General features: G+C 44.2%; 1 long non-coding RNA gene across 1 annotated transcript; it reads left to right on the top strand.

Annotated features, from left to right (window-relative positions):
- Positions 1-251: 251 nt before the first annotated feature.
- On the top strand, positions 252-2,306 carry LOC108444893. The gene is made up of 2 exons (XR_001859609.1): positions 252-1,315; positions 1,395-2,306. It is a non-coding gene; the product is annotated as an uncharacterized LOC108444893 (long non-coding RNA).
- The last annotated feature ends 10,609 nt before the right edge of the window (positions 2,307-12,915 follow it).

The raw sequence follows: 12,915 nt of genomic DNA on the forward strand, positions 1-12,915 counted from the left end.
AAAAGTTAAAAACAAATGAAACTTAAAAAGTAGGAAGTCAGAAACAAACAAAGAGGTAAAATACAAGAAACGAACAAATTTCTAAAGGTAGAAAGGTTGAAAGTTAAAAACAAAGTTAGAAACAAAAAAAAAAAATTAGAAACAAAGTTAGAAAGGTAGAAATTTAGAAACAAAGTCACAAAGGCAGAAGGTGTTCAGCCTTTGACAGGGTACCCTTCCTTCTCGGACCAGGGTATTTAGAAAGGCACAAAGTTAGAAATGTAGAGTGTTAGAAACAAAGTTAGAAAGGTAAAAGTTAGAAAGTAAAAAACAAATTTAGAAAGGCACAAAGTTAGAAATGTAGAGTGTTAGAAACAAAGTTAGAAAGGTAAAAGTTAGAAAGTAAAAAACAAATTTAGAAAGGCACAAAGTTAGAAATGTAGAGTGTTAGAAACAAAGTTAGAAAGGTAAAAGTTAGAAAGTAAAAAACAAATTTAGAAAGGCACAAAGTTAGAAATGTAGAGTGTTAGAAACAAAGTTAGAAAGGTAAAAGTTAGAAAGTAAAAAACAAATTTAGAAAGGCACAAAGTTAGAAATGTAGAGTGTTAGAAACAAAGTTAGAAAGGTAAAAGTTAGAAAGTAAAAAACAAATTTAGAAAGGCACAAAGTTAGAAATGTAGAGTGTTAGAAACAAAGTTAGAAAGGTAAAAGTTAGAAAGTAAAAAACAAATTTAGAAAGGCACAAAGTTAGAAATGTAGAGTGTTAGAAACAAAGTTAGAAAGGTAAAAGTTAGAAAGTAAAAAACAAATTTAGAAAGGCACAAAGTTAGAAATGTAGAGTGTTAGAAACAAAGTTAGAAAGGTAAAAGTTAGAAAGTAAAAAACAAATTTAGAAAGGCACAAAGTTAGAAATGTAGAGTGTTAGAAACAAAGTTAGAAAGGTAAAAGTTAGAAAGTAAAAAACAAATTTAGAAAGGCACAAAGTTAGAAATGTAGAGTGTTAGAAACAAAGTTAGAAAGGTAAAAGTTAGAAAGTAAAAAACAAATTTAGAAAGGCACAAAGTTAGAAATGTAGAGTGTTAGAAACAAAGTTAGAAAGGTAAAAGTTAGAAAGTAAAAAACAAATTTAGAAAGGCACAAAGTTAGAAATGTAGAGTGTTAGAAACAAAGTTAGAAAGGTAAAAGTTAGAAAGTAAAAAACAAATTTAGAAAGGCACAAAGTTAGAAATGTAGAGTGTTAGAAACAAAGTTAGAAAGGTAAAAGTTAGAAAGTAAAAAACAAATTTAGAAAGGCACAAAGTTAGAAATGTAGAGTGTTAGAAACAAAGTTAGAAAGGTAAAAGTTAGAAAGTAAAAAACAAATTTAGAAAGGCACAAAGTTAGAAATGTAGAGTGTTAGAAACAAAGTTAGAAAGGTAAAAAGGGGGAGAAAAACAAAGGTATAAAGTTTCAAAGTTCCAAACAAAGGCAGAAAGGGACAAATCCAGAAAGTTAGAAACAAACAAAGAGAGAAAGTCAGATGTAGAAAGTTAGAAACTACAAAGGTAAAAATGAACAAAGGTAAAAAGAGAGAAAACTTAGGTGGTACAAAGTCATAAAAGTAGAAACAAAGAAGGTAGAAAGGCAGAAGGTCAGAAGGGTAGAAATGAACAAAGGTAGAAACGTAGAAAGTTAGAAATGAAGAAAGATGGAAAGATAGAAAGTTCAAATGGTAGAAACAAACAAACGTATCAAGTTAGAAATTGAGAAAGGTAGAAAGCAACAAAGGTAGAAAGCAAGAAAGGTAGAGAGTCAGAACCAAACAAAGGTAGAAAGTTAAAAAGGTAGAAATGAACAAAGGGAGGAAGTTGGGGAGGCAGAAAGTGCAGAGGCTGGCAGCAGCCATTCCAGCCTTAACGAGAGCCCTGAGTGGAAGAGCAACTTGTTCCACTGATCTTCACTTTGCTAAGGGCCTTCTGCTCTCTTGGGAAAGATGCAGAGCAGGCAAATGACTACAGGTAGAAGCACCAGGTGTGACTGTTCTTCCTTCACCTCCCAGAAAGCTGGGGGGTTTCATGTTTGAGTCAGTGGCCTAGAAGGGGCAGAAAGTCTGCCCTGACAAGTGTGTGGGCATGGATCTGTTTTGTCTTTCCCTGTGCCCATTGCCAAAACTCTCTTAAAACTTTCCCAAAATAGAAACACAAAGCCTGGGGCAGATCGTGCCTGAAGAAAGAGTGGTCTCTTGTTTTTTTCCAAGCTGCTACAGAAACAACCTAAGGTAGAAAGGTAAAAATGAACAAAGGAGGGAAGGTGAGAAAGGTAGTTCAAAAGTCAAAGTCAGAGAGAAAGTCAAAGTCAGAGAGAGAGACAAAGAAAAAAATAGAGAGAAAAAAGGAATAGAGAAACAGAAGAATAGGGTTTGAGAGAAAAAGAAATCGAGTTTAAAAGAGAATTAGTGTTGAAGAGAAAAAGAGAAACTGAGAAATAGAGTGACAGAGACATCCAGAAACAGTTAAACAGTGAGAAAAAGATAAAGTCAAGTGAAGAATAGACTGAAAAGTAAAGCAAAGCAGAGTAGCAAAGCAAGAAATATGGTGAAAAAATTACTAAACCACACCAAAGGAAGAGAGCAACCAAAAGGGGGGAGGGGGGGTATCTTTATTAGGGTTTATTCAGCTTGATTGAACGAGGGTTTTTTATTTACACTTCAGCAAAGCAAGTGGAAACAACAATGTACACAAGCACAAGTACAATCCATATGCACACTGGTCAAAGTCCAATTGACATACAGAGCAATATGTGCAAGTGCAGCAGCAAACACGAACACAGAGCAACACAAGCCAACCCCCTATCAGTACAATGTAACAATTGTTCTATTTCTGGAAAATTTAGGACATTTTATTGTTCCAGGAAACCCAAAACAACAGCAGCACACGGAGAAGAAAACACTCATCCACCACACACCTCCTTCAGCTGACACACAAACCCACCCTCGCTCTCGTCTCAAGAGCACCCCATGGGAACGCGGCTCCCGGGAGCCCCAAAATCATCCCGCCTGACAAATCCCCGGCACGGTCGGCACCCAAACCCTGGCGATGAACGGCACCTCACAGTCTGGCCGGGTCCCAGATAAAAAAACCCAGCCGGGAGGGAAAAAATCCCCGGCCAGCGCAGCTGGGTTGTTTTTACTCTAAGTTTAAAAAGTAGCTGAAAAGCCTGAAAGGCAAAACTCCCACACACAAGGTTAGAACCATTCCACACACGCACTCTTCTCACAGAGCTCCCCACTGCCAATATGGCTCAGAACGATGCTGATAAAGCATTGAGACATAAGAAAGCCCTGTGACACAAGACAATGGACACATCAACACAAACTACCTAACACAGACAAGCTGAAACTGCCCAGCAGGTTCAAGTGACAGATCCAAGATTCCTAGTACAACATGAGCCAGAGGCTGATGATGCCAAAGGAAAGAAGGCTCTATGGCAGCAGCACTTGACAGTGAAAGATAACTCCTTATGAGAAGTAAGTGCCAAAGCTGTTAAGAGGATGCTTGAGAAGGTCGGTAGGCCTAGAGAACAAGGCCATGACTGCCAGGTGATAAAGGGATCCATAGAGAACAGCTCTGCTGGCAAAGGCCAAAGTGACACCGCAAAATGTGACCAACAAATGGCTGAGATGCACACGTGCTGTGCTCGGAAGCACTCCAGGGTGGCTATGCCGATGAGCAGGTAAAACTGAGAGCATGACAATCGTGCCAGACCCGAAGGCAAGCTCCGAAGGCAAAAAGATCCACAACGACATGGAGACTAAGAAGGCCAACGATGCAAAACTTACAAGAACACAGAGATGGGTTGGAACTGCTGACCAGCAAACACACAGGTGATGCTGAGGAGAAACCCTCTCCCTTTAGTTCCAATGGGCCCATCCCACTATACCCCTCTCCTCTCAGCTAACTTGAAATTGCCTCCTGTGATTCCCAAGGTTTTCCCCTTATCCCAACCACTGTTCCCAACACTTAGCTTGCTGAAGACAAGTGAAAAAACCCATCCTGAACAGAAAAGAGCGCATCAGCGCCATGGACATCGATACGTTCTTTGCAGTCCACTTTGGCAGCTGCAAAAGATGGAGAACAACGAGAAAATTCAGACTGTGACAACACGTGCCAGAAGAGACCCCTTCCACAATGCTCCTCTCTCTCGTAACTGCTGAGGCTCATCACTTACCTGCTGTTTCCAAACTTCAGCTCCACACCTGCTCACAGTACCTAAGACAACAAAACAGAACATGTGACTAATCACCCTTGACAAGAGCAATCCCCAGACTACTCCACACCACTGCCGTGGGCTCAGCTCATATCTTCATCCAGCTCCAGAGGTGGCCGGGACAACACCTACAAAACCAAAAGGGAGACGCTTGGCATGCTGCCGCACACTGCTCACCTATTAGTCACCCTGCCTAAATGCCAACTCACCTGCTCACCTCTGTTCCTTGGCACACCTAGGGCAGCGGCAGCACCTGCAAAGAAACAAAGCAAAAAAGCCTGCTGAGAGACTCCGAAACCACAACCTCCCCACTCCAATTGAAGTACACTACCCCTCTACCTTAAGCTTGCACCCTCCTGGCCTCCAGCATCTGGGTCAGGCTATCTTGTGAGTGGATCACCTGAAATGCACAAACAATAGCAGATGCTTAGAACTCCACCAAAAATTGATACCTGAGCAATAACAACAGGTTCTGTCCACTGGTCACCACTCACCTCGCTCCATTGACCTTGAACGCTGATATCCAGCATTACTTCCTAAAAACAGACAAAGAACAATGCTGGAACGTAGCCACCACTTACCCTGCAAAGACAAACAGTGACTGATCTTCCTGTGGGAACCACCTCACCCGGTACGGGGCGCTCTGCCACCGATTCAATCCATCTGCATCTGAAAGAAAGTTATGACAAAAGTCAAAGTGCTGTATGATAACTTTACAGCTCCAAACATCTTGTGCCAATCTAGAAATACCATCTTGAGTCCAACTATACCCTACATTACAAATTCCAAGTCCCCAGCACACAACTCTCCCACCGATCACAAGCATAAGGCTGTTGACCAGGAGGTGTGGGTAACTGCAAAACTGTGGGCTGGACAAATTAACAGTATAGTCTTAGTTCTATTACACCTACACACCAGACTATGTGGCAGGGCAGAGCAGCCCCAGGCCAAATACACCCATTACACAGGAGATGACAAACAAGGGGATGTAAGGAGGAGAGAAAACTCTCGACAAGAACAACCGCAAGGAGCAAGAGAATGCAGAATGAGATGACAGTGAGCCAACGAGGCTCAAAGAACCCTAGGAAAAAGATGCTAACAGAACAACTTATTCCAAGAACTGCCTGGCAAAACTGCAAGGATGGATGCCCGAGAATCATACAGTCAGAATCCTCTACCTATCTTCGCATCTTACAAGCCCTAAGCCGATATAAAGGATTATCGTGGTGCACAGCGGTTGATACAGCTCAGAACAAGACCATGAAAGACATCCAACTCAACATGTCTAAAGAGAGATGCAATTCTGATACATGTCCAAACTCACTAGTCAAAGGTTGGACAGTGTCAGTACCGGGCCGAGGAATGCAGAGATCAGAGATGCTAAGGGTGCTGCCCAGCACTTCCTTATAAGCCCCTCGAAGGGGTAAGACAAAAGACACAGAACACACAAAAGACACCACACACACAGGGACTGCTCTGCCCCGCACACCTCGGCATTGTGACCAAAAGCAAGACTGTCCCTTTATGTGGCCGAAGGGGCCCCTTCTTGGACATCCCCATCTCCAAAGCTGATTTAAAAATCCCTCCCAGCAAGCCTGACCCAGCACCCCCCTTTCATCCCCTCTGTGGGTCATAACCCTCGACTTATCTCTCAGACAACTGGGGATGTAAATCTGCATCCGGCACAAAAGAAGATTGCCACCTCACCACCTGGGAAGTTCATGCTGCTGCCAGGCTGTTCTCGGTCGGCTACAGTAAAGAAAACCAAACATCAGTGCATGAACTTATTGGCACATCGGCCAAAACCCAACAATTGTGCTACTCTCCTAAGAAGGCCCAGGTCCTTGGGCCACACACTTCAGCTGCGGTCCGAGGCCGATGCCACCATTGCAGGGCATACCTGGGTTAAGAGGAGACGAGGTGATGTGGCATCGCTGAAACTTGAGCAGACCCTCGCTGCTCCTCCCTCCCTCCCTGACTCGCCGCAACTCCTCAGCCATTGCTGAAGGCTACCTGGAAGGAAAAGGTAAAGGCTTCATTGCAGAGTCCCGTAACACTTCTGGAGGGCTCACAAGGGCAGCAAGCCAGGTCTGTGGGCCAGCTGGCAAGGAGATTCCGCATAATAAAACTGGCCCACCTAAAATACACAAACAACAACAGATGCTTAGAGCCACACCAGAACTTGGCACCCAAGGCATAACAACTCATTCTGTCCATCAGCTGCCACTCACCTCGCTCCCTTCACCTTCACTGCTGATAACTGGCTTTACTTCCTAAAAATAAAGACAAAGAACAATGCTGGAACATAGTCACCATTTACACCTCTCCTGAAAAGCCAAACAACTACAGACCTTCCCAGAGGCAAAGGGGCAAAACAAAATGGAAAGGTGTGTACCCACATAGGCAGCTGTGAGACCACACCATGTTCAGAATGCTCCCTATATCCTTACAATATTACAAGCCCCAGAACATTACAACTCACAGCTGGAAACGATGGACAGCAATACAGCCAGGAGCAAGGCTTCAAGAGACCTCTGACTCGATGCTCCCAAGATGCAATTCCAAGACATGGCTGAACCTGCCAGTAAAAGAACAAACCATATCAGTGTCTTGCTGAGAAATGCAAATGTTAAGAATCTAGAGATGATGGCTGACACTTGCAATAAGGCCCGTGAGGGAAAAAGGCAGAAATATCTGCTCCAAAGGATCACAAAGACACACTTAGACAACACAACACACTAGATAACACAAGATAAGACTGGAACTGCTCTATGCTGCATGCCCTACAGTTGCAATCAAAAGGAGAGCTGCTCCCTTGAGCTATCTCAAGAGGCCCCTTTGAGGACATCCCTTTCCCCTCCGCTAATTTTTAAATCTTTCCCGGGAATTTCCAAGCTGCTACCTTGCTATTGTCCCATCTCCAGGTCGTGGCCCGCAACTTAGCTTTTAAATGACCGCCAACATGACTCCACATTGGACACGAAATGAGTCCACCTTGGCCATTTCAGAGAACCCCGTGATTGCTACATTAGCCTCTCAGTTCACTACAATGAAGAAAACCAAAATAAATGCACGAGTTCATTGGCACATGGGCCAAACCCCAAAAATCCAGCTACTTGCTACCTCTTAAGTGCACCCAGGTCCTCAAGTGTCTAGCTTCGTCCCAAATCAAAGACTGGGGTCATAATCATGATGGACCCCCGCATTAGCAAGAGACAAACCAGCATTTCTGTGAGTGCAGTGGATGCATTTGCGTACCTTAAAACACAAACACACCTGCTATGCTGGTGGAAAAACCTTAGGGGGCCCCCCAAGTGGATACTGTTTCTCACTGTTCTGCCTTCAAAACCCCTCCCAGTAATTCCTAACCCAGTACCCTACTCATACCCCCTCTCCCAGTCACAACCCTTGACTTAGCTATCAGAAGCCTGAATTTTGCCATAGGGACTGTCTGTTTTGTTACACGATGAATTTGCTGAAGAAGCTTGAAGTTCCATACTTGACACAATCTAGAATTTCAGGAATCTGGAACGCTCATAAAAAAGAGAAACCAAGAACAAAAATGGAAATCACAAAAACACCTTACTACCCCTAAACACCCAACCCAAAACTGTGAATTTAAATACTCCCTGTGTTGAATGTTATCTTCTTCACAATGTCTTCAAAGCTTCTGCTACTTTAGATACCAAAAACATTTTCTGAGAAAAATCTGCAATAACCTAAAAGGCCCCCTTCACTAGCATGCCATGAAAGCTCTTACCCCAGGCAAACCCAGAAAGGAAATGAGCTGCTTTGTTGAGGGCTGGAGTTAATATACCCCTGGCCGGGTCCGCCTCTCATTCCCACAATGCCTGGGAAAAGGGAGGTGGCAAATACCACTAGGTATAAAAGCTCTCACAGGAAGTGTAGCTACTTGGTTTTTCTGACTTAAATTTAAGGTGAGTTAAGTGCTGAACAGAAAAAAAAACTCTTCAGGGAAATAATGATACCTGCTTTTTTGCTATGACTCTGTTATGCAAAAGGGCAGGGACTGGGTAAGAACTAAAACTTTATGTTTTAGTGGCATAGGTAGATAAGTGAGATAACTTGTTGTTAATTTGTCTAATTGGTCCTTAGTAGTATTGATAAGTAGTACTGCATATGTGGCTAAGGAGGGTGGAGAACAATAGTAGTTATATGAATGGTCTAACTTTCATAGGGGTTTCTAATTAGGGCTATATGCAGTATAAATAAAAATAAGAAAAAATAATAGATTCCTAGGCAGTGTTGGGGCTATATATGTGCTAGGGTTGTGCCTCTACAAGATATTTGATACTGGGACAGGAGTAGAAGTACCCTAAAATGCAGGTTTAAGCCCTTAAAATAGCCAAAAAAGGGGATCTTCCTTCAATTGACCCCCTTAAAATGAGGGAATAGGACATGTTTACCTCCCCTTAAATGAGTATAATGGCAAACAAATGGTTTCTCCCCTTTAATTTAATCCCCTAAACTATTGAAAGAAGAGGGATGTCTTGGTATGAAAGACAGGTATTTGCCAAGGAAGACAGGAGTCTCCCTTGGAATGGCAGATGCGACCCCCCCTTCCCTCCGAGTTGTTATAATTTTGAAATCAAGGGGGCTTTTAGGCAAAGATGTGGGAAATAGGAATAACAGTTCTTTACTATTATATATCTGTATGTGTATAACCAGTCAGACAAACAGCAACAACTCTGGCAGTAACAGCAATCCCAAACCCAGTGCCAGCCCTCTCGGCTGTCAGGCCCTTTCCCCTCGGGTGCAGTTCCGCTCGCAGCCGGCAGGGGCGCTGGCGGCTCCCGGTGAGCAGGGCAGGTGCGATGGTTCCCCCGCGGCTGCAGGGGGCGCTCCGGAGCGAGCTCGGGGAGCACGTGGCACTGGTGCCCTGGGATCCCGGGAAGGACGGAACAAAAAAAGCTTTACAAACCCCTAGGCAGCCGATCCCGGTGTCCGGCCGGAGTCTCAGGAACGGCAGGGACGAACACAAATCCCGGGTGGCCGACGAGATGTATCCAAACTGCGGAGCTGCGCTGGGAACCCCCCGGAGGCCTGGGCAGGCAGGGCGTGCAGGGCTACAGAGCAGCGAAGGCTCGAACCAACGGCGGGGACAGGGCGGCCGCGACCCGGCTCCGAAGGCCGGCTTGGGATCCCGGGGTTTCTCTGGCAGAAGGAAAAGCAGCCGACGGAACACCTTCCCTCTCCGTCCAAACTCCAGGAACTGACTGTCTGCACACCCAGGTGAAACAAAAGAGTAGCCAGATGCACCCCTCCCCCAGAGGCTCGGTCCTTTGTCTTAAATGCCCTGCAATTTGTCCCCCTAGCAACACGAATGGGGAAGATTCCTTTAACAAAAAAAACCAAACCAAAACAAAAAAAAACAACAGGAGAGCTCCTAAAACCCCAACGAAGGGTTTGTTTTACTTTAAGTCTCTCAAATGCTGGAAAAAGAGGGATTTTCCCCCTCAGTTCAAATCCTTAAAAAGGAGGGGCAATTGGGCTTCCCCCTCGGTTTAAGCCTTAGGATGATGAAAGTATGGGAGTTACCCTTAATTCAAACCTATAAAATAGTATTATCAAGGTTTTCCCCTTCCATTTAAACTGGAAAGTAGGGATTCCCTGTCAACTGATATCCCTAGCAGTATAGAAAAGGCGGGGTTTCCTTCAACTGATATTATTAAAATTGCTGGGGACATGGATTCCCCCTCAAGTTGAACAGTGATAATTATGGAAAAGGAAGTGTTTCCCCTCAATTTAAACCCCTTTTTTCCTAGTAACCCCTTTCTTTTCTGGGGGCTCTGGGGAGGGACTGACAAGCTGAAAGTGGAAAAGTTGAAGGTTTTCCCCGGGACCCTACATGCTGCCCCACCTGCTCAGGTGCTGCCCCTTGGCAAAAGGGCTTTTCCCTGGGCTTTTTACTGAAGCGATGGTCTGTGCCCAGGTGCATTTGGCTGCTCCCCAGCCCCTGCTGGATGCTCCAACCATTGTTCCTAGAGGGACACTTGGGATGCCTCCACTGCCCCCTCTCAACTAGCAGCTCCCTGCATAGCTATGCCCAGGAAACCACCGGAAAGCAGCCTCTGGCAGGATCTGCTCCCTCCTCATCCTCACTTGGTTGCACTTGGGGCTGCTGCACCTTGGGGTGGGAGGTGAGGTGGGGAAAGGTCCTGCTGGTTGTTCCCTCCCCTGCATCGCCCATTGTCCACCCTTGAAACACCGGGATCCAGGCTTTCCTTTCTGTGGAAAAGGACCGGCCTTTTCGTCTGGGTGCCTGTGGCCAAAATTGGGATTCTGCCTCAAACGTCCCTATGTCCTATGTTTGTAATTACTGAAGAAATTCCCCACAGATCATAAGCAATTACTGGTAATTTTTCCTCTGTAATCATTACTGAATTGTGTTTCTGTTGAAGTGTTTGACACACCCCTTAAGGGGCCAGGGGTTTAGCCGGGTTGTTTATGGCTAATCCTGACAGGCCCAGACTGAACCTGAGCACCCCCATTGCTGGTCCATCCTGCATTTCAGTGAAATAAATATTGACATCGTTTATAAGTACTCCCTCTGCCTGCTACTCAGTCGTTCCCTGTGCATCCAGGGAGCAGATTTACTCTGCCCTTTGATCCTACCCGCAGCTCTCTGGCCCAAATGCCGGTCCTTGCGGACACAGTCTAAGCAGGAAACTACTACAAGAGTTTGCTTTTGAAGTAAAATTCTTATTGCATCTGGCTTATAATTAAAATAAATACCTGTGTTGATGGTCATTGTGGGAAAGCTTTTCAGAGGAGAAAATATCCATTTTGGTATCACAGATCCCATTTTGACAGTATTTCATTCTTTTGGGTTTGGGAATCCTGCCTGTGTAAGACATCTAAAAGTTAGTGTTTTGCAATTTGATCTTTTGAAATTGGGTCATTCTGGTACTTTGGAACTTGGTTTTCTGGTATTTTGAGCCTGGGTTACTTTGGTATTATGGAACTTGGTGTTCTGGTATTTTAAAGCTGAGATTTTGAAACCTGGTTTTCTTGGGTATTTTGGAATTTGGTTTTCTATTACTTTGCAACTAGGTTATTCTGGTATTTTGGAAGCTAGTTTTTTGTATGTTTTTTTTTTTTTTTTTTTTTTTTGTAGTGGGGTTTTTGTGTGTGTGTGTATTTTTGTAACCTGGGGGTTTGGTATTTTGTAATGTGTGATTGGCAGGGGTCTGGGACATCCTAGTTGACCCTCTTGGCTTCATTTGCCTTCTTCCAGTACAATTAACCTGGCACAGGAACTATTAAATCACAGACTCTACAGTGAGATGCTTCCTGAAACAGAAATAAATTCCAGCTGCAGCAAAGCCCACGGCCACATTCAGAAACCCTTCAGCAAAGCTACTGGAAAAGCAAAGGTGACATGAGGTGACCTTGGAGCTCCAGAGGCAAAGATAGGGAACCAGCAGACAGTGAACAGCTTCCACTGCTTCTCACTCCAGCCACTACTGCAAGTGCAGCTTTCCCAGAATTTCATGTCCAGTGTGTGTCTCTTCCAAGCTCAACAGGTGAACAAACAGGTACTCCAGGATTTACTTCCTTTGGACTGCACAGATGCCACCGTGAGGAAGTGGAATCCAAAGGCAGATTTAAAAATGGTCCTTCCTCCTACTTGGGGCTGTCTGTCTCCCCACTTTCTCCTTCCAGCAGGATGTGGGTGCTACTTCCTAGAGGCAAGAAAACCACCTTTCAATTCAATACAACACCTTCCTGGGAAAAAAAAAAGGACACTGGGAGCCAGCAGCAATTCCTTGGTGCTTCTGCTCACAGCTATTTTCCTTCTACCAAGGTCATTCCTGTAGGATCTTATCTTGACAAATGTTTTTTTGGTACAGACTCACTGGAATTTAGCCTTGTAAAAAACATCTGGCAAGACTTAACATTAACCTATGTGATAAAGGAGTGCAATGATGAATGTTGTCTTTTGCATATCGGATTTTAACATTTTTAAGTGGTAATGTACTATGTAGAAATAGTTCTAAGGTAAAATGTACTTAAGTAGAAATGAGAGTAAGGTAAATTGTAACTTCGAAATAGTTGTAATATGTTAAGAAATGTAGTAATAAACACATGGTAGTAAATATCTTTTGAGTTGAGAAACTACGGAGCCAGGAACCAAGACCTCTCAGAGAAACAAAGATAAACGGCATGCATCCCAGGAAGTCTGTTATCAAAAGTCACACTTCCCAAGCAAACTGTCAGCTACAAATTAGGTTGGAGACTGGGGAGGCACCAAAGAGAGAGTGCCTGTTTTCAATGCTGACGGAAGAGAGCAGAGACCAGAGAGGGGGGGAAAGGTGAGTGAAGTATAAATTACTTTCTGGACTTAATGAATATGCAACAGCTTGAGAGTACTTAAGTCCACAGTAAAATGAATGGAGGGCGCCTCTGGCAATATTGCCAAGCGCTCCAGCGCTGTGATATACCTTTGTTCTACTAATAAATGTTCAATATTATATTGCTAAGAATTCAGCTCACTAATTCATCTTTCCCACCCAGAAGTTCCAATGCGGCACTGCACAACCGGGATTCCACCTCCTGTACCAGCAGCGAGAAGCAGTGAACAAACCAGGACCTTACAGGTGAATCAGCGGCACGTGTTCAGCCAAGAGCAGCAGCTCCACCGCGCGGCCTCGGTGCTGCTCGCCAGGA

Source organism: Corvus brachyrhynchos, unplaced genomic scaffold (genome assembly GCF_000691975.1).
Source record: "Corvus brachyrhynchos isolate BGI_N302 unplaced genomic scaffold, ASM69197v1 scaffold412, whole genome shotgun sequence".
NCBI lineage: Eukaryota > Metazoa > Chordata > Aves > Passeriformes > Corvidae > Corvus > Corvus brachyrhynchos.